This window comes from Acomys minous (assembly GCF_964271855.1).
Source record: "Acomys minous genome assembly, chromosome: 10".
In the NCBI taxonomy this organism is placed as follows: Eukaryota; Metazoa; Chordata; class Mammalia; order Rodentia; family Muridae; genus Acomys; species Acomys minous.
In genome coordinates this window covers 55,047,302-55,068,522 of record NC_140491.1, presented here as the reverse complement: position 1 = coordinate 55,068,522, position 21,221 = coordinate 55,047,302, and the positions used below count along the sequence as shown (strand labels likewise).

Genomic DNA, 21,221 nt, shown 5'->3' with positions numbered 1-21,221 from the left:
GCAGCATGTCCACAAACTACCTCACAAATGCTTACAGGGAGGATTATTGGGACCGAGGGGATCAGACATTAAACAGACACAATGTAATTGTACTTAAAAAAAAACCTACTTTTATTTTTTTCCTCCTTTAGGAAGCCACGTGCTTGCCTGAACCCAGATTTTTAAAATAATTCAACTTATATTTAATGATCAGGCACAGGTGGACAGCCAGTCATCGATAAATTTACCTTGTAGGTAGCTAGCTGTAGCACGGAATGAGCCGTCCAAACAGAGAGGAGACTGTGCTGCGCCCTTCACCATGATAAGTGACTTACAGAGGTCGCAGTTAGCAATGGGTTGATTCATGTATGGAAAATACTCACTAATCTACTCTCTACTAATGCTGTCTATAACATGTGGTCTCACAAGCTTTCATTTCTCGATCCTGATTTTTCTGCAAGTGGCATCCTGTATATGTACATACCTATATATGTATATATAGGTATGTATTATATATGTATATATATACATACATACATACATACATACATACATACATACATATATATGATCCTGAATTCTCTGACATGTTTTGGTGATAGGCTAATCTTAGATGTCAGAGCATTATACTTTAATGCCTTTCCTATAATAGACTGTATGTATATTTTACAGCTAATAAGTTGAAATTCATGACACGGTTACTTGTCCTTCAAACTGGTTAGCCTGAATTTTTAAAGAGGTGATATTAAAGCAAAAACATTTATTGATATCCAGAAATCTCACTGATGCCCTTCATAGTGCCCGCTGAATACCAGAACATGTCTTTCTCTCTGTCTCACTGATCAGCCTGGAAGAAGAGGCGGGAGGATCACAAAGGGATACTCAAGAGAATGAAGAAGAATTACTGTTTGTTTCTAGCGGTAATATGGCGTAATGTTTGCAGTGGCTTCAGCACCGGAGGAGAATCCCATACCTTACAACTATGTGAAGAATGCCTGCACTCATATTTAGATGAACAAACCAACTTCCATGCAGAGTTCTACTTTGTAAATCCCAATTTGGCCTGAAGCCTCCAGTCAGGGAGGAAACCCTCTTGTAATCTCAGTCTTATGTATCTAGGAGAAAAACTAGAAACAAAGGGCAGAGCAGAGATAGGCTATTTTGTGAAACTCAAGAGCCCAACTTTCCCAAGAAAGGTGGGGAAACAAAATCAAGCCTTCTGTTTCTCACTTGTCTTCTTAAGCCAGTGGGTGAAGTCTATTCCTGCACATGGGAGAAAGAAAAACAAAAATAAAAAAGGAGACAGGCTGATGGTTGTTCGGAGTGGCTGTTAGCCTGTTAGCAGAAATATGACTGAGAGTTAACTTTAAAGACCTTTCTGGAAGTCTTTCTTTTTCCTTGTAGAAATGTGGTATTTCCTGAGTATCCTGACCATGGACATTTTTAGTTGTGTCCTTACTGTGAGTGACAATATTAAATCACAGCCACTACTCAGTCACCATCTCTATGGTGAGTCAGTACAACCCCAGTAAGGCAGAGGAGGGCAGCAAGGGGACAGAGCTGCCGTTAGTCACCAGACTTCTGCAGATCTTATGAGACAGTTCAACCCAACCTCTGTGAACTTGCTCATCAATGTGCTTGAAGAACACCAGCCACTCACCTCAGCATGGATGTGAAAAGGCTGGGGATTTAATCGTTTCCAGCTCTGCTTTGGGTTTTCATGACCTACTAACTAGCGTCTCTCTCCTTTTATGCACCAAACCTCAGCATGTATATAAAATGCATGTGCTAAATATATTTGTTAAGAGTATATATATATATATATATATATATATATATATATATATATATATATATATATATATATACACACACACACACACACACACACATACATACATATATATATATATGTATTAGACTATACATTAAATATATAGAAGTCATTTTTATTTATCATTTAGTTTTCTGTAATGTCAGTTACTGTGGCCAAAAATGCCATCATTACTTCTAAAGGAAGATTCCAGGACTAGTGTCATTTTTATGTTGCTCTCTCTTCTGAGCAAGATAGTGAGTTCTACACTGTCTCTGTCTGATCCAGCACTATCCTACCTGGGACCTGACTCATCCCTTTGTCTAGAATATATATGCAGTAAGCACTACCCTCCCGTGCAGTATGCACCTCCCAATTACTAGCAGCCTCCATGATGGCATTAGATGTACTGTCTCAGGCATGCAGGAAGTGTTTTCCAGTTCTCCTTACTTTATTGAGTAATGGCCCCAGCAGCAAAAGCAGTGATGCCTGTGGTTCACATGTGCCCACAGAAAGCTGGGGAATACTCTGTTTAACTGAAACAGTGAAAGTTCTGGACTAAATAAGGAAAGAAAAGAAGTATGTCGATGATGCTAAGATTTATGAAACGCTATGGTTAATCTCTTATGCTTAATTTTTAAATTGAACTTTATCATAGAAGTCTACGAAAATAGTGTATATGGGTTTAAGTATTATCTTCAGTGCCAGGTATCCACTGTTGGACATGGAAAGCCTGCTGCACAGATAACTTATCATATGTTACATATGTATGTATACAATATGCATCTATGAAATAACTGTCTCTATTCATGTGTCCATCTACCGAGCCAGTCAGCCACTCATGTGTGAGATTAATAAACAGCCATCTTTTCTTAAGTGCAGGGTTATGATTTTCCCTTTTTGGTGTTCTTATTTCTGGTACTGGAGACTGTACCTACGTCCAACAACTTGTGTCATTTCTTTACATCTGATTTTTGAGACAGTCTCTCTGTCTCGGCTGGCCTGAACACATTATCTTCCTGTCTCAGCTTCCAGAGTCCTTGAGAACATAGGTATATGCCATTCATTGTGAATGTGTTTTAAAAAGGAAAGAAAAGGAAAGGAAAAAAAAGAGGGCTGGTTGGAATAAAGAAAAACTAACAAAAAGGAGGATTGTGGGGGCATTAGGAATTCAGACCATAGCAACTAAAGCAATCTGCCATGCACACAGTTACATAGCCTTCGTTCTATATTTTTTTTTCTTTTGGTCATTTATTAAGTCTGGAAGGTATTTCTTATTTCACTTACTCCGCTAAGCTGGCACTCCCAGGCTGCCACCACAGAGCAGATATTTTGTGGTTTGCACAACTAGAGCCAGCAAAAGCACGACAGCCACGTTACTCTAGAGCTACCAAAATGCCTCCCAGAGAAAAAGCATCTCTCTAAAACAAGGAGTAAAGACCAAAGGGCTGGCATAGAGGCTCTTAGTGAGCAGAAGACCCTCCAAAAGGGTGAAAGTAGGCACACAGAGAGCAGAGAGCCAGCTGCCTGCAGTCTGTGTCGAGATGATCAGGAGCACTTCGTTGTGCGTGGCCCGAATCTCAAGCTGATCACATTTAGTACCAAGAGTCTACCTTTTAGCTCTCATCAGCATCGGGCCAGGAAGTCATAGACAATTGGATTTATTGGCCTCAACTTTTCCTTTGTTTTTTGTGGCCAATGTGGGGACCCATGGTGCTGTTTGGTGCGTTGTTAGCCAACCAGAGGCAAGCAGTTTGAGGGTGCCTTGCTGAAGTGCGAGTGTTAGACAGTTTTAAGATGCCTCTTCCAGTCTTTGTCTCCTCCTCTGTCAGGTTCCTACCTCTTTCCCCGCCCCAGCAAAGCACTTCTCCCAAAGCTGTCACGTACACAGGTTGAAATCAAGGAGAGCCCCTCCTTCTCCGGGATTGGCGTTGTGTAGGAATCATTGTAGGTTTTTATCATCCAAATCCTGTTTGATGTAGACAGATGATAGTGGCGGCTTTTAGAGCTTTCCCCTTAATCCATTTAGAAATTCTTTAATAAATCCGCAGGCTGCGAACAGCCTACCAACCCATCTTCTACTACAAAAGTCCAGATTTTTTAATCTGTATCTTCCACTACTATTTCCCAATTAAACAGCCCAAAGAGGCAGGCTTTAAGATGGATTAATGACCTGCAAAATTTCATTTAAACATAGCCATTCTTGAGTTTTATTAGTGGAAAAATACAAACTGGCTTGTGGTCATGGATTATTGCAGCTTCCCTCCAGACTGCTGATCTGAACTCTGATGAACCTGCGACACTCCCCATTAAGCTTCCAAATGAGCTTTCTCTTAATTGGGGAGTAGGATGGGAAAGTAAACTCATGGCCGGGGATGCCAGATTTGTGAACATGTCTTTACTTTGGCCAGTTTGATGTGCGCGCGGAGGCCACGCCAAGCGGACTGGGCTAGAACTGAGTTCATTTATCGGCTCCATTCTATTCCAGGCCACATGCTCATGGCACTTCCATAATCTAAATATACTACCTAAGGAAGGTAACATTGTAGCCATTTTTAGACGATGAAATTGATTTCAGGAAAATTAAGTGGCAAGTGCCAAGTTAACTTATGAACAGGAATACTGTAACTAAGGTGAACATATTCTATAGATATGTAAAGATCAGAGCTCTATGTTTGTGTTATGAGGAACTGGACATTAATTTTGCACTTGGGGGCTGACAGTATACTAGGGAACACCAATTTAAACATAGAATCCATACAAAGTATTCACTGTCATCGACTGTGATCTGTATTACAAGGACCAACCCCAGGGTGTTTTCACTGAGAAGGTATGTGTCCCTGGATTGTTGGAACGTGTAAGTAGAGACCAAAAGTTGGGGGAAGTTAAAAATCACAGTTAAGAAGTGATAGGAGCTGTTTCTGATATGTGAACAGACACTGGTTATGGCCCAAGTGGGAGCAGCTAATTGGTAAGTGTGGCCAGAACATAACACTTGAGGGCTAGTGAGATAAAGACAGAAAACTGTCAAGCACCAGAGCTTTGTAGTTTTACATTCCATGATGTAAGTTTATATTTTTATCTAATGCGTGGAGGAATGCATCCAAAGCTGGCCAGTAGAAGTATATTTAAGTTTCACAAGATCATACTTGTGTCTGCAGGAAAGAAATTGGAGGGGTTTCTTTAGTATGCAGTTAACTCAATAATATTTTAAATCATAATTGCACATGCTCATTTGTGTCAGTTGAAGGAATGAGTACCAGCCCAACTGCATTTGTGACTATGCAGAATCAAGTTTTAAAGGGAAAATTAATTTTTGGTAGCCAACATTAGGGAGAGAAAGCCCTACTAAAATGCTTAGCAGAAAATGTCATTATTATTATGCTGAGGTTATAGTGGTGATTCCCACAGTCTTCCTGTGTAGCACAGGATGGTCTATTACTCTTGACCCCCTTTCTAAGCTCTTTGAATGATAGGGTTAAAGGCATATGCTACCATGGCAGTCGGAGAAAACTTCCTAATATGGCTTTAATATAAAATACATATTTTATACTATGAAGATCAAATTTACTTAACATGTTTTTAAAGATATCCTTCTATATTCCTATCATTTTCATAATCATAAAATGTATCTTGATGCTATCCATCCCGGTTGCTCCTCCCACTTCTTCAGGCAGCTCCTGACATGTCCTTTTCTCATCCTCACATCCTCTTCTCCTAAAGCGCTGTAACATATCTTTTGTTGTTCAGCAACTGTACCTAGTGTTGCAGTACTGTCCCCTGAAGTGCTGACTGACCGTGTTGGCCTGGTCTTGTCTTGTGCAGGGCGTATGATGTGCATAGGAGAAGACAGAATTTCCCAGCACTCTTTGCAGCCCCTGGCTTTTACATGCTTTCCACTCATCTTCCTTTTGTTGCAATGCACCCTGAGCTTTCAGGCAAGCGGGGCTGATGGAGATGTCCTAATTGGGGCTTAGAACTCAATGGTCGCTTATGATCAGGTTTGAGGCACATTGGGAGCTTCTTCCTTAACTGATGCCCACTGCAGAAAGGAATTTCTTTAGGCAAAGCTGAGAGCAGCGTCGATCTGTGTGTGTAAACATCAATGTTTAGAAGGCAGTGGCAACATGTCCAGTTAGTAAAACAACAGACCTATTATAACTTTTTAATTTTATTTTATCTTCTTTTCTACTATGCTATAATACTTAAAATGGTTGAGCTTTTCAGAAATATCTGCTTAAATTAAATGTCTTTAAAAAAAAAAAAGAAATCTTAATTTTCCTTAAATTAGAGTCCTAATGCTGAATATCTAATGACTTGCAAAGTAATTCTAGAGTAAAGAGAACAAGAGCTTAAAATGCGCCTCTAATCCGGTTTTCAGAATTCATACTTGGGGCCAATCACTTATGTGTGCTTGCCAGTACATACACGATGCATGTAAAATTCATCTCAATCCTTTGCGCACTACACAGAGACCATAGTCGGCTATGGTAATTGTAAGGGATGCACTAGTGCCTTATGAAGGTATATTAGCACCACAGGTGATGCATGGTCACTTGCATAGAGTTATGCAGCCCCTCTGTATTCAGCTTCTCGTCCTACAAGAAATCCTTATGAAAAATGAGGACGTAAGTGAATTTAAAGGTGCATGAGTGCTGATGATCGGCTTTGTTCCCAATGCGTCTCCTCGAATTCATATGCTGGAAATAGAATTCCCTAAAGTATTGGGAGGCACAGCCTGACTAGGTGTTTGGGTCAGCTGCACTCTGGATTTACAGAGAAATTAATGCTGCTATAATAGGGGCCAGTTTGGTCTCTCTGTCACACATGAGCACAACGACCAGACCCTTGTCAGATTCTTACACCTTGATCTCAGACCTCCCCATCTCCAGATCTGAGGGATGCCTTTCTCATCACTATGAGTCCTCCAGTCTCAGGCATATTGTTACATCAGTACGAAATGGGCTAGCCCACCTGCCTATGTTCCTATTCCAAGCATCCTTACCTTCTGTGCTCTTAGGCCTTGATGTCATCGATCTTATCTTTCAAAACACCCTTCCTTGTGAGGACCAGGGGAAGGCCCAAGTGAGTGAAGTCCTGAGTGAATTTGCATCTTGACATGTGTACCACCTTTCAAAGACTCCAAAGCCAGTGGTTCCATAGTAAATTGGCAAAAGCCAGGTTCAAGAAGGATGCCAAAGATTTGCTCCAAAGTTCACATATAAATGTTTATAAACAACTGATTAATGTGTGCCAAGGTCAATACCTACCTCCTCCTGGACACTTTAAACTGAGACTGTTAACCTACAGAGACAAACTAAGGCCTGCCTCCGTGTTCTACCAAATAAACACTTCAGGTTCTAAGTGTCCGTGATTAGAGATCCCAGCTTCATCAATGTGTGTCTGTATGTCTGTCTTTTCTTCATTCCCTTATATCCCTGGGGTTCCTGGATCCAAGCTGTACGAGTCAAGGTACTTCCTGAAATTTATTTTTCATTAAGTTGGACTAAATTCTTGTTTTGGACTGTCTGAGCACCATGGCATTTATCACAGCCGAGCCTTGGTGATGATCTGCTTGCTTGGTTGATGATGCTCTGCTTAGTGAGGTCTCTAGGGTTGACAGTAGTATGTCTTTTTGTTTCATGGGTGCATGCCATCCATGCAGCCAAGTGAAAGTAGTTGACACCTCCACTGCTGACCCAATATGATTTCATTTTAAAGACTTTTCTTGCCAATATTAAGTTTATTAGGAGAATATCATATTATTAAAATGGTATACAAATGCCTTCCTATTTTTTGGATATGTAACCTAAAATCATGTCAACCATAAAAACCAAAAGTTTTAGTTATTACTCTCAGTATCTTGTCTGTGACTTACATTTAGAAATTCATATTGCACATAACCTTGTACCCGAGTGCATTATATGTATGTGTGTGTGTATGTATATGTATATGTATATATATATATGAATAAAAGTTCCATGAAAACTTCTATTATGCTACAAAACTTGCATTTTCTTCTAAAAAGAATGCTGAGTAGCCCCCCCCCAACTGATTGTACCTTCCACTAATGGGTTATGATGGGATATTTGAAAAGCACTTAGATAAATTGTTCTAATCAGGATTCTTCCCCATTACAAAATAAATTACTCAAAATTTAAATTACCCAAATTACCCACCCATTGATGGTATCACACATGCTTTTTATTTTCTTCTTTATGCTACTCTGCATTGTCCTTTTTCTTTTCTTTTTTTTTTATAATTGAGTTTATTACTTTTGTAATAAGATTAGGGATATAAAGTTTTTTCCAAGTTACTGCTTTATTGTTACACACACACACACACACACACACACACACACACACACACACACACATTTAGAATTCTAAAATTGAAATCTTTGCTTCTTTCTAGCTTAACATACATTGGTCTTATCTCACCAAAGATTTCTCATCCTTGAATGTTTTATATGAAGAATTTCTACAGAACAGTTTTACCAGCACTTTGGCAAATATTCCCTCATCCTATCCAATATGTGGCGTGCTCTCCCATGCAGTGCAGGTGCTCTTGCAGTTGAGATTGCCCGGCCCTGTCCATAGAAAGGGCCTCATCCCTGTATGTGTATGAGGCAATGCCTTGCGCTGTTTGTGTTTAACATTTTTTGTTCGGATCATTATCAACATAGTAATGTTATTAATAGCATTGTCAGAAACAACAGCAATCACCAAGATAACAGTCTTAACGACAGTGGCATTTACAGTTATATTAATTATCACAATAGATATGACGGGCTATGGCTAAGGATTCACACTAGTTGGTAGTTTATGATTTTAAACTCAAAAGGAAAACTAGAGACCACATCAGTCCCAATGTTCTCTTGTGCTTCCTCCTTTTTCTGGAAAAAAACCAAACCAACTAACCAACCAACTTAAAAAAACAAACAAGAAAACAACTTAACAAACAGTGAAGCAAACTTGTTAAGGAAGTTAGATAAGTGGTTTTTTTTTGATGCAGGGGTATAACAAATAAATTTTGCTTCATAACAGGTAGGCGTCATTTGTAATCTAAGTTGTTCATCAGGCAGAAATGAATATCCACGGTGAAGCTGCAAAAAGTGAGCAATTGTTGGATGTCTGGTTCTTTCAAATAGGACTCTGATGAAAAAAAAATACTTTCCCCTGTTGAGAAAAAGAGGAGCCCCCCTAAGTGGGCTTTATGACTTGGTGCTTCCTGGATTCATTTGTCTTGCTGGTAAGGGGGTGGGATAAAAGTCCTCAGCAGCAGTTTGCTGGGTGCAAGAGCCATATGCATTTAATCCCAGCACTCAGGAGGCAGAGGCCAAGATAGGCAGATCTCAGTGAGCCCTAAGCCAGCCCAGGCTACAGAGTGAGACTCTGCCCTCAAAACAGAAGAGCAACAAAGAAAACCAAGGCAAGCAAACGAAAGCTGCAACTTCCCTGATCAAAATTTTAGAGCTGAGTTTCACTAAGGCATCATGTTAAAAGCTAACTGTAGTTTATGAGGTGGACTTCTAAACCTAATTCTGAAGACTTGTTTATGTAACTCATTGTTTATTTATTAATTTTTGTGTCAATGGACGTATTTGACTTTGGCAAGTAAAGAGTCCTCAGTGCTTGCAGGGTTTTTTAAAGTATAAAGTTAACTGTTTAATTATTTAAAGTTTCAGTTACCATGGAGGAAATTGTCTCCTGCACTCTGTCTTTACTTTTAGTTAAGTGAGGCAATTGTTAGAAAAAATTAGATTTAAGTTATTGCAACTGTCTTCTTTGATGGTCTGCTGCTCAGTGAGCTTCTTGAAGGGGCATGAGGAGGAGGTGATTGTTGACAATGGTCCTGTGTGGGACACTAATTCCTGAGGAATAATGAGAGGGCATTGTTGTTGTTGTTGTTGTTGTTGTTGTTGTTGTTATCACAAAGGTTAATAACTTGATCAAGCAAAAAATTTGTTTTGCTAGGCTTTTATGTCTTAGGCTTTTATTTAAAATTGTGCAATAATTATGGTAGACACCTCACACAGTCTAGCTTTCAGTGGTCCTCCCACTAGGGCTAGTTTGTCACACTTGAGTGGGATCTTAGATCCCAGTGATGTAAGTAAAGTCAACGTGCTTCAGTTGTAGAAAGGCGTTAAGATGATTACACTTCAAAGCCAATCCAAGAGCTGGGGAGATGGATTAGAAGACCTGAGTCCCAACGCCCAGCAGCATCCTTGTGAAAGTTGGTGCACTGGTGGCCACAGTAATGGGGGATGGAGACAGATGCCTCTCAGGGCCTTGTTGGTCAGCCAGTGTAGCAGAGACAGTGAATTTCAGGTTCAGTGAGAAACACTGTCTCCCAACATGAGGTGGGGAACTGTAGAGGAAGAGAGAGCCACGTAGACCTGCATGTGCACACAGTGCACACAGACACACATATATCACCTGTACACACACACACACACACACACACACACACACACACACACACACACACATGAAAATTCTGGGTCTGGGGATCTAACTCAGTGCTGTTTGCTTATCATTTACAATGATGAGTTGTAATGTTGAATTGTATCAGTACCACTGCAAACAAACAAACAACAAAACAATATAAAAGGTTGACAGAGAGACACAAATGCATCATCCTTCATCAAACAGGTATTACAGAGTTCGGTCCAGCAGGTGCAGCTGTGACTATTGTTTGCGCGCTGTCTTTTAGAAGAAAACAGTAACTCATCAGTTAAAAGCAAATAAGGAGGAGGCTTTTCATCTGATACGTCTCACCAAAATGAGCAGCTACACACTAATAGTTTTGGAAAATCCCGAAGGAAATTGCACACTGCAGATGGCTGTGCCAACCTCACCGGCTCACAGACGGCAGTGTTAACAGAAAGCATCATTTCAAGTTAAACTGCAAGGCCTCGTATTTAGTCTTTAAATCATGAAATATTTTCAGACTCCCTCTGTTATTTATTCTTCTTCTTTCTTGGGGAAACCCAGGGATCAGATCGGTCTTCCTCTTTGCTTGTAATGTTAAGGGAATCTGAGATCTTCTTATGTTCATCCATCTCTTCCCAAGATGGTAGACCTGGGCTAAGAACTCAGGTGTGAGAAAGTAATATCCCACTCTCCACTCTACTGTGGAGAGTGTTCTGTCCATTGGCTAGATCTGGGTAGGGGTTTAAGGTTTACCGCCTGTATTGTCCTTGGCTGGTGCCTTAGTTTGAGCGGGACCCCTGAGCCCAAATCTGCCTATCATAATGTTCTACTTGTAGGCTTCTAGGACCCTCTGGATCCTTCTACTTTGCCATTCTCCCATGCTTCTCTCATCTAGAGTCCCACTAGAATGTCTTCCCCTCTGTCTCAGTTTCCTGGTAAGTGAAGGCTTTCGTGGGACATGCCCCTTGGGCTAATATGCCTTACCTTTGACCATGTCCCCTGGAGGGGGAGACCTGGTGGCACTCAGAGGAAGGACAGCAGGTTACCAAGAAGAGACTTGATACCCTATGAGCATATACAGGGGAAGGTAATCCCCCTCAGGAACAGTCATAGGGGAGGGGAATAAGGGAAAAATGGGAGGGAGGGAAGAATGGGAGGATACAAGGAATGGGATAACTATTGAGATGTAACAAGAATAAATTAATAAAGGAGGAAAAAAAAAGAACTCAGGTGTGGTGGTGGCATCCATCTGCGTCCGACAGTCATTTGACAGTTCACACGAGGCCACTGCTGATGACTTGGTATTCACTACCGGGGCTTGATGTGGAATGAAACTGAAGCTGTGATAAGTAAACCCGAGGGACAGCATGTTACATTTGTGTGGGGTTTAAATTTTAGCTGGATAGGAAAGGACAAGAGGACTTTTTCCATTTCTAATGAGCACTTACGTCTTTTTTTGTAGTTTAAAGACTGTCCTCACCATGTGCATTAGAACCTATTCCTCAAGATATCTTCTTAGAGAAAACACAGATTCTTATTAAATCCTTCCCAACTCTTTCTTTTCCCATGTTGGGTCACTTTTATTAAAGGAAGTTTTTTTTTTTTTCAGTCTGAAGAACTGCACCAGCCAGGGTGGGAGGACTGCCTTGTGTTTTTATTTCCTGGCTGCTTGGCACTCTTTTATGACATATGACAAACCCCCATTATAAAGGACCATATGATGAGCCAATGAACAAGTGAAAGATGGCAACCAAGTGGTGGTTCCCACTTACATGAAAAAATGACCCTAATCACCCCTACTGGAGCACCCGTCAGCTGGCAAAGTGGTTGGTCTCCTTGAAAAGTATTAAAAGAAGGGCCTGATATACTGGAATAAAAATCTCAGTTCTGTGTGTAATCACAAAAATTAATACTGTCACTTAAAAAAAAAAGTCTAATTAGTGTCCGAAATGGAAACCTACAAGGCGATGTAAAGTAGCTATTATAAAAATGTTTAGCCTTTGGAGTGCATTTCAGACAGTATGTGTGTTGCCAGGTTTGTCAGCCAAAAATTCACTAAGCTGATTTGTCAGGGGCCATAATCTCTAAAACAGACATTGGCATGGGGATTAAAGATCAAGAGAATTATATAGGTTTTGTTCTCATATGCCAAGATTCCTTTTTCAAGTAAGTTTATTTTGTGTGGGCTATAACCAGAAACATTGACATTTAAAACAGTAGTATTTCCTGTGAAAGAATTAAAAAAAAAAGTTTCATTCACAGGCTTGGTTGTGGAATGGGCCAAAATATTTTTGGTATCTCATTTCTTTACAATCTCCAATGTAGTGTTCTCTTGGGATCCTCATCTATAAAACGATATTATCCAGATCCTACCTAGGTGATATATCCGAGATGCAACAAGGAAGAGCTCCTTTTTCTTTCTTCAGTGTTCACTAAAATGACTAGACACGCTTCACAACCAGTTCTTAGAAAATGCTAGAAAAATTAGGAAAATGTAAGGCTCTCAGATTTTTCACAAAGTCATGTACGAGATGTTTCCCTGCAAACTGTGGAGAGTTCTGGGAGGCAGGCTGGGCCGTTTGCCAGAGCCATATATAATAACGTGATACATTTACACTTTTGAGATGAGCGTGGTGGAAGCCTGTAGTAGTACTTCATAATTTTAACAATACCTTAACCGAGAAAGCCTAGCCCACAGATAACCCCCCAGGATGCCCAAAATTAATTTTCTTAGATGGAAAGAGAGTCACACACAATTTGTACAGGAACCTTCGAAGGCGCTTACACGGAAGCTTTTCCAAGCCGCTTTTAAATTATATCTTCATCACGCAAATGAAGTCTCGCACAGAGAACCGCTGACTGAGACAAGTGGCCGGCAGTCTTCTCAAGCTTTATTCAGGACTCACATCCAGTCACAGGGGGCAGACATAAATACATCACAGTGCTTCTGCAAACACTCATAAGTTGTCTATATAAAGACAGATGGCCGTAGATGATCCCAAATAGATTTTTTTCTCCATTTCTCCTTTTTATTTTGCATTCGCTATATTAACTGTAATATCCATCCCTTTAAAAAAATTAGAATTTGGAAAACATTATAGGCTCTTCCTGGCATCACGTGTAATTTGCCATATTCTGAGAAAAATCCTTGACACACTGAATAGTACAAATGAGGACTCTAGGAAGTATTTGGAGGGCACAGAGCTCAGAAACCGGCATTCGGGCCCAGAGAGCAGCTTTCCAGTCCCGAGGCTCCTGGGACTTCCGCCTCAGCATTGCATTCTGTTTCTGGTCCTTTCTGTTCAGTACGGCGGAGAAGCAGAGGACATGGCTGCCAGCATTGTTCATGCTCACATAGACACTAGGGGGTGTCCAAGGACCAAACGTAGTCCTCCTTCCCGACAGCCTGTCTCCTTGGTGCTCCTAGGTCCAGCTAACTTGAAGCACGGAAACTAAGGGGAAATCTATCCAATTAATTCCTGTTTTGTGCCAAAATGAATAATGTGGGGTCAGTTTCATCATCAGTCGCGGATTCCCCGGGTTCTCTGGCAGCAATTGTAATCCCGGGGTTTGCAGCCCGGACTATCCCATAATATAAGCCACAGGTGACGAGGAGTGAGTTGCATGCTTATTTTTTTTTTTTTTTACCTGTGCTTGCCAGAATCTCTATGTTGCAGAAGTGTCCCTACTTTATCTTCTCTGGAGTAATCTCAGTTGAGGTCCGCCCACAATGTACCATGGCAGGGGGCGGACTGCAACAAGGCAGGTCTCTGCCCTCACATTTCCCCGTGGTTCCGATGGCTTTTTAATGTAGATTATTTGTTGATTACTACTTATTAGCCAACATTTGTGCTTGCTACTGAGGACATCTTTAGGACTTTGGTCTTGGGTCTCTTTATGAATACCTATTACTTCTTAATTATGATGGTTTAATAAGATACGTCTTTCATTTTCATCTGCCATCCCTCTTCCCCTGCGATTCTTTCCCCTTCACTATTGGTCCCCAAGGGCATGTTACTGGCTCGTTTTCTTTATTGCTCCCATATTCCTCCACCCCTCCTGGTGAATTAAAAAAATAAATAGAATGCACTTTAAGGATGACAACAGTAATAATAAAGCCAGGAAATGCTTTCCAGCTAACTGCGCTGATTTGAAGTCCTATTGAAAATAGCATAAGCCTAATTGAAGTAGTCAACCCCTCCCATACAGGTCAAGCTATGCTCTTCTCAAAGGAAGGGAAGACAAAGCTTGTGACATTTCTGAATTTTCCAGTCTCATTTTTTTTCCCAAGACATGTCAATAGTATTGACGATAGTATTTCATTGGGCTTCTTGGTGACCTGAGTTGTCATGTTGTGGTCCAGGATAATTCTTTCTTAATGAACCCTTGTCGTGTGTATCCTTTACCTGTAACAGCCACAGGAAAATAATCATGATTCCGTATGCAGGAACTGAAAGTCAAAATTGTACCTTTTAATGAGCCAATAACACTGACCATTTACCTTCTATGGGTACCAAATACCCACCTACTGTAGCTGTAAAAGGTTTAAATACACTTTCTAAATGTGGCCAGTTGTGGAAATCATTCACGGGGTGTCTTTTGTGAAATGGTCAAGCTGGTTGGTTCTATGTGAAAGAGCCTGTTATTTTGCTTCATTTTGTGAAGAGCTTATGTAAGCTCCCCAAGAGTCATTCCTTGGTCCAGAGCTCTGTTAGTGACGTTCTTCTGTGAGATGCAACTGACTGTCACTGCTGATGGCACAGCACTAGCAGCTGGGGAACTGCTCTTTCTCTCCCCTCTCATCTCCCAAACAATGTTTGCACTGATTAATACTATGCAACAAGACGTGACGCAGAGATTGTGTTGGCATTGTGTTCTGATGACCCCACACATTGTGTGCGCTCTGTGGTTCCTTTTGCTGCTCATCGTTATACGGGTCTATCAGAAATTACATGTCAGGCTCCCGATGAGTGTAATTGTATACTGATTGTGTATAGTTTTTTAAACCTCATTATTAGCCTTGTATGCAAACCAAATAAAAGGAAAGTTTAAAAAAGGAAAAAGAAAATAGCCTCCACTGGACGTCATGTCAGAGCCCAGGTGTTTGCACTGAGATGCAGGGGTGGGGGGTGGGGGTGGGGGGGGAAACAAAATGTTCTCTCAGGGACATCTGCTGCAGCCATGTGCTTCAAAAGGGACTTAATGAATGGAGGGGAAGGAGACGAGTGGCTAGGGCTTGTGCGAGCTCCATAGCTGTGCTTTCTCCCCACTCTGTTCTCCTTGCATGCACGAGCCATGTAGTAACAAGGCAGGGAAGACACTGAGCGATGTGGTGTGCATGCCCGCATTCATGGGGGCGTTCATTAATTGGTGCCCACCATGGAAATTTCTCTGAGTTTTGACCCTCTTCTTAGCACACCCCCCCCCCGCCCTATTTTAACAGAAAAACAAAACCAAACGCACCTCATCTATGTAGCTACAAACTCAGGGGATTGTACCCAGGGAGAGCAATGAAATGAATAGTGTGTTCGCTCCCTTCCCAGGACTGTGCCCTTTTGCCCACTGACACCTGAGCCACTGATTGGACACATCCAAGATGGTGATTAGCCAGCGTTTGCATTCTGTGGGCTCACAAGCAGGAAGCTCAGCGGGGAATGTTGAAGTATTACATACCAAGGACGAGGGCCATTAGAACTCGGCTCAGCTCTAATGGAGAAGTGCTTAGTTCTCTTTTAAAGCCCTTTAATCAGTATACGGTGGCTCAGCACACAGATGTTAGCAGCAGTGTGAAGGCTCTCTAATTGTCATCTAAGTTATCCCCGCCTAAGGGCTCCCAATCAAATTATTAGAGTGTTGCAGTGAGGCTGTGGCTCTTGGTTGCACCTTGCGAGAGGAGTGTTTTCTGGAGTGCTGAGAGGCAGTGGTTTCTCCTGGGAAGCGAATGTGCCATTATGGACTTATTAGGACCTTGATTAGATCCACAGCTGATAAGTGAGTAGATTTTTTTTTTGAGAGAGAGAAAATATTGCAGTTCATTTCAATCTGCTTCCCGCAGCCAGTGGGTCGTGGAAAAGAAAGCAAATGGCATAGAACTAAAGGAAATATGTATGCCATTATTTTTTAAAAAGTGGTTATAAAAGTTAATAATCAAGTCTTAACAATTTCTATTTGCTCTTCAGGCTTAAGGGTGAAAGCCTTTAATAAATTGTTTGTTTTCTTTGTTGCTTGTTTTTCAAGTCCCGGGGCTTCTGTTGGATGTTGTCTGACTGGGCTACCAAGCCCTAAGGAGTTAAACATCCAGAGTGATAATTAATTAATTAAGCAGTCCCAGAAAGTTAACCTCTCAAGTTTCCTTCCTGAAATTCATGTTTATCTGATTTGCTTTAATAAGCGCCTTGCTATTGAACTAGTTTTACATACTTTAATTTGAAGATAATTACAATACTATAATTCACATTTCAGAGACACATTAACTTTTCAAAAGATATCAAGCCAGATAGTTCTCCTTCATATAGTGCTTATTTTTTAGTAACGTGTGTGTAACCTGAAGAATAATTGGGCTGGCTGTAGTCATCTCTCTTAAGTCTTTCTATTATGAGGCATTTATTTGATTTTAATTGTAGAACCATTGGTCATATTGAGTTCATTTCCTGTTCATGTTGATTTCATGGGTCTCTCCATTAGTATTCAATTGCACAGTAATTAGTCATTACTTCACTGAGATGTCGCTAAGCATGCGCACATTTAATCCTCATTTTCCACTGAGTTTCTGTAGTCCTACTTGAATTCTCTATTTTAAAGGAAATGACAGTCATGCAGAAATGCTAGATCTAATGCTAGATCTTAAATGTACTAAATATTTTGCCAAAAGGCTCCTTGTCCAGGCCAGAAAAAACAAAACAAAACAAACAACAGCAACAAAAAACTTGATGCACCAGAAATGATAACAGTGACCTCCCTGAGAATAGTTCTGAAGTTTTGGAGTTGCTTGGTGCTGCTGGTGCTGATGCTGGTGCTGGTGATGCCGGTGATGCTGCTGGTGGTGCTGCTGGTTGTGCTGGTGGTGCTGGTGGTGGTGGAGGTGCTGATGGTTGTGCTGGAACTGGTGGTTCTGGTGTTGGTGCTGGTGGTGCTGGTGGTGCTGCTGGTGCTGGTACTGGTGGTTCTGGTGCTGGTGGTGCTGGTGGTGCTGCTGGTGCTGGTACTGGTGGTTCTGGTGCTGGTGGTGCTGGTGGTGCTGGTGGTGGTGGAGGTGCTGCTGGTGCTGGTGGTGCTGGTGATGCTGCTGGTGCTGCTGGTGCTGGTACTGGTGGTTCTGGTGCTGGTGGTGCTGGTGGTGCTGGTGGTGCTGGTGGTGCTGGTACTGGTGTTGGTGGTGCAGAGGTGAGCCACCCACTCCACTTTGGAATGCCAACATGCATTGATCCAATAGCTCTCAGCTAATTCTGATTACAGCTTCTTCAATATTCTGAAGAAAGATCAAATTTCCAACTTGGTACTAAGTTCCAATAATACGCTGAATTTTTTCATTTGAACTAACTGGCTTTACAGATGTATTTTTCTTTATAAGAAAAAGTTAGTTGTTTTAAATTGTCAATGGATTAATTAATTCCAAATTTGTTATTTTTTTTAGCTCACATTTTATCTAAGGTATTCGTTTAGCTCCCATGAAAAGTAAATATGTCATCTGTCATAGTCTGTCACAAGCTCGCAATTTAAATCCATTAGAAAATTGTTCCTGCTTTTTATTTAGCTGGCTTTACATTGTTGTCCTAATTAAACTGGAATCTTATATCATTTAAATGTTAGACTTGAGAGTGAAATTATTTTTATTCAGGTGATAATGGCACTGCTCCTGGCAGAGCTAAAAGGGGGAAAAAAAAAGAACATTGCTTTCTGATTAGTTTGAGTCAGTGTCTAAGAAGTCTTGGTTGTGTGATGAAGGCTATTTGCCTGCACTCCCAATAGGAAGTGAAAAGTCAGATGAGAAGGGTCCCCAGGGGAAAGGGCCTCTGCAGATAGACTGTGAGGTGGTTCAACAGTGCTTTAATTCTTAAAACCTTTTTAAAAAGTATTTCAGGGTACTTTACATAAATGCTCCGAGGACTTATGTACCAATGAATCTTGATACAATGCAGTTGTCCTCAGTAGGTCTGGGGTGGCCTGCTGAGAATCCCTGTCTCACAAGCTCCCAGGGGAAGCAAGAGTGTGAGGTCCCTAGTTCACACGGTGTGCAGCAAAAGTGTGAGGTCCCTAGTTCACACTGTGTACAGCAGGAGTGTGAGGACCCTAGTTCACACTGTGTACAGCAGGAGTGTGAGGTCCCTAGTTCACACAATGTGCAACAGGAATATGAGGTCCCTAGTTCACACAGTGTGCAGCAAAAGTGTGAGGTCCCTAGTTCACACAGTATGCAGCAGGAGTGTGAGGACCCTAGTTTACACAGTATGCAGCAAGAGTGTGAGGTCCCTAGTTCACACAGTGTGCAGCAGGAGTGTGAGGTCCCTAGTTCACACAGTGTGCAGCAGGAATGTGAGGTCCCTAGTTCACACTGTGAGCAGAAAGAGTGTGAGGTCATTAAGAAGGAAATGGAATGAATTGGAAAGGACAAATTTTCGTTTACCTTTCTTTCTCTCTTCTTTCCTTGTCTTCCTCCCTCCCTCCTTCCCTCCCTTCCTTGCTCCCTCCTTCCTTCTTTTCTAGTTTGTGGATTGAGAAATAATTGCTGGCCTGTAATACCAGCTATTTTATATGCTGTGGCAAATTTAAGGGTTGGACTATAGTGAGACCCTGTTTCAAAGTCAAAACGTAGAAAAGATGACTCTCAAGTAGGTGGTGGTAGAGTACTTAGAGCTCTTAGGTTCAACCCCTCATACTACACAAAGGTGAAGAAAAACCATTGTCAGATTTTCCAGCAATGTGAGCTGTTATTGACTTGGAGCCTTGCCACGATGGTGGCTGTTACTGTAATTGCTGGTATGTACGCCGTTACGTCAGTGTTTCTTACCTTAGAAGCAACTGCCTCTTCTAGAGGAAGACAGTACTGCACACACATCCCCATGCCTTGACCTAAGCCCACCCACTGCACAGGGCTTTCCCACATACTCTGCTTCATTGGTAGACATTAACAACACTTATCCCACTTTTGCATCCCCCTTTTCAATATATAAAATTTACTTTTTGGCGGGTAGTACTTTAGCCTTCTTGACCCTCTACCTCCCTGTACTAGACTCAATAATCCATCTCTAACCTAAATATTATCTTTAATTTTATTTAAATATCCAGGTATATGGAATTCCATTTCTAAACTTACCAGGATGCATCTTTCCACAGAATAATATGTAAAAAGGTAATAATAAGAAAGGATGCCAATTCCAGAATCATAAGTCGGTGGACATCATCAGAGGGTCAAGAGTGCCTGACATGTCAGCATCGCCGTCACTCTTGTTTCTGTGGACATAGAGCCTGAATGCTTGGCTCGTAGTGTCTTCTCTACATGAATCTCAGCTACAGACTGTTCTCTGGGTTGAAGGATAGTTTATAAAGCTTCCCAGTAAGACAGATTTGAGTAAGGATAATTATAATGCCTTTGTGGAGTGTAACTTTCATTTTACTTTTCACTTTATTTTTAAGGAAGGGGAGAGGATGTCATATAGGCCAGGCTGTCCTCAGACTTACAAGGTGGCCAAACATGACCTTAGACTAATCACTCTCCTGCTCCTACCTGGGGGCTGGAGTTACAGGGGTGATCCACCTTGTTTAGCCTTAAAGAAGAACATTCTCCATTTGCTTGGTTTTCAGATACGTGTGTGTGTGTGTGTGTGTGTGTGTGTGTGTGTGTGTGTGTGTGTGTGTGTGCACCACGTGCATGTCTTGTCCCTGAGGAGTTCAGCGTGTTGGGTAACCTGGAGCTGGAGTTTTCCTGGTCTGTCACCCCAGCTCCCATGTGGAGCTCCCTGGCCTTCCTCACGTTATTTCCCTATTTCTTCTTTCTTTCTTTCTTTCTTTCTTTCTTTCTTTCTTTCTTTCTTTCTTTCTTTCTTTCTTTCTCTCTCTTTCAGCTTTCTAATTCCTCTTTCCCCCTTCATTCTTTTCTTCCTTGTCTTTGGAACAGCTCTCCTGACTTTCTTTCTGTGTGACGGTTAGAGGATAAATGGATTACGCTCGTATGGGGAGATTAGAAAAAATTTGAATGATGAGGAATCCTAAAAAATTTTTTCTATGCTTTTCTTTTAGGGCATGAACTGAAGGGGTCGCTTTGCATAAGTAATTCTATTCTTGGTTGAATGTTGTTTGAAATCTGAAGGAAGTGCTTTGTAAAACTTGATTTAGTGTTATGCTAGTTGTTACATACAACAGTTTATGAACTCAAGCGAGGCCAGTGACACACAACGAAATGGGTTAGATAAAGAGGCAAAAACAACAGATAATACTTAAGTCATCTCATACTTTAAAATCCAGGAAAGCTTTAAGTAGCTAATGTGTGGAATGTTTTATGTCAGTCAGTTGTATGATGGGAACAATAAAATACCCCAGAAGATCCACTGCTATTTTTTTATGTATATGCTTTTTAAAAATACAAAATAATAATAATAATAATAATAATAATAATAATAATAATAATAATAATAATAATAATAATAATTTGGTATAATAATAATAACAATAATTTTTATTTATCGTCATCATCATCATCATTGAAAGAGAATTTCATTGCATAGCTCTGGCTGGTCTGGAACTCACTATATAGATAAGGCTGGTCTCAAAATCACAGAGATCTAGCTGCCTATGTTCCTTGAGTGCTAGGATTAACGGAATCTACCACCACACCCAGATCTGTGGTTTCTTCCTACCTTTCTTACATGGCATATTGATTATTCTTTCTGAGCCTCAGGTTTTTTTTTTTCTTAAAGTAGTCCTCTTGAGAATGTATATTAAGCAATAATTTTGAGCTTCTTGACTCTGGGAAGTCAAGTTTTTAGTGCAGAGAACAA

At 41.0% G+C, this 21,221-nt stretch overlaps 1 protein-coding gene across 5 annotated transcripts in view; it reads left to right on the top strand.

Annotated features, from left to right (window-relative positions):
- The window catches only part of LOC311607657 (uncharacterized protein), a 558,074-nt gene that overhangs the window by 124,869 nt on the left and 411,984 nt on the right, over nucleotides 1–21,221 (top strand). Inside the window, exon 1 of one of the 5 annotated variants that reach the window (XR_014782685.1) lies at nucleotides 13,712–13,832. The exons of the other annotated variants lie outside the window; for them this stretch is intronic. The gene's annotated coding sequence lies outside the window, so the exon portion shown is untranslated. Of the gene's footprint in view, nucleotides 1–13,711; nucleotides 13,833–21,221 lie in introns of those variants that run through there. 5 annotated transcript variants of the gene reach the window in all.